We start from the raw sequence: 1,335 nt of genomic DNA, 5'->3' as shown, positions 1-1,335 counted from the left end.
GCATCTTCACCTGGTCTGGCCCTACACCTGACTGCAGGCCCCTACAGCAATGTAGTTAACTCTTAATACCCTCTTGTAGCCTGATCAAGACACTTGATTCAAGGGCAATTAGGCATAGGCAAAAATGCTGGTCTTGCTTGTGATATGGTACTTTAAATGATATAATATATGAAAATAGGGGTTAGTTATTTAATAATGCAAGAGCATGTGGGTGGCACAGTGGTTAGCCCTGCTGCCTCACAGCACCAACGACCTGAGTCTGATAAAAATAGAAAGAACTGTGGATGCTGTAAATGAGGAACAAAAACAGAAGTTGCTGGAAAAGCTCAGCAGGTCTGGCAGCAACTGTGAAGAAAAGAATCAGAGTTAACGTTTCAGGAAAGGTGACCCTTCCTCAGAGGCCTCTTTCTGCACTGTGGGGATTCTATAAACACAACAGATTGATGTCCATTATTCATTTGAAGTATACATGTATGGGAATATCCTTGACCCCGAATTAAATTGTGTCAACTACATGATTATTTGTCTCAAAATAACCTTTAAATTTTATTGCAAGTATTAATCTAGATTAAGGAATATAATATTTAGTTTTTCTAATTTAACCAAAAAAAAATTATGTGGATTTCAACATCCATTCTGAGTAAATATTTCACCGACCCGTGAACTAGTGAATTTAAAAAATAATCTGACCCCTTTGAAAAGACAAAACAAGCCTGCTTCAGAGGATTCTCAATCTGTCAAGACTTCATTTGTCTAACCTTTCTCAGAAATCCTTGGTAACGCTGGCTCTTAAAGCCATTGTAGGTCGCCTGCAATCAATCATCCCGCTTAGTGTTTCCATATATAGTTTAAAAAAGGTCAAACCATTGTACCTTTGCAAAATAGCTCATGGTCTATTCATTGGCCCACCGATTTGCTCTTTTTAAGAAGATGTGAGACTGGGAGAAACTGCGTTGCTCCAATCTGCAAATATCATCGATTATTTGAGTCACCTGCACTGGTTCAGTTGCAGACACCATAATTCTCGAAATGCACAGACAACAATGACTAATTATGAGACATATTGACACAAAAGTTAAATCATGTCAAGTTGGAGAATTGGCACGCGAGGTGAGCCAGCATGAAAGTAGCAGGTCAGAGAAAGGTTAAAGCAATGTGGGCTAGGATTGGAGATAGTAGGAACTGCAGATGCTTTTGGACTTTGTTTTTTAACCAATATTCAATTATGCCCCAAGACTTCTAAATACCTAGTCCCACCATCCACATTTTGTACTATGCCAGCGACAGTTCCCTCGGCGCTGACCCTCCGGCAGCGCGGCGCTCCCTCGGCGCTGA

The sequence above is a fragment of the Rhincodon typus genome, chromosome 47, assembly GCF_021869965.1.
Source record: "Rhincodon typus isolate 14 chromosome 47, sRhiTyp1.1, whole genome shotgun sequence".
Lineage (NCBI taxonomy): Eukaryota > Metazoa > Chordata > Chondrichthyes > Orectolobiformes > Rhincodontidae > Rhincodon > Rhincodon typus.
This window is presented reverse-complemented; position numbering follows the sequence as displayed.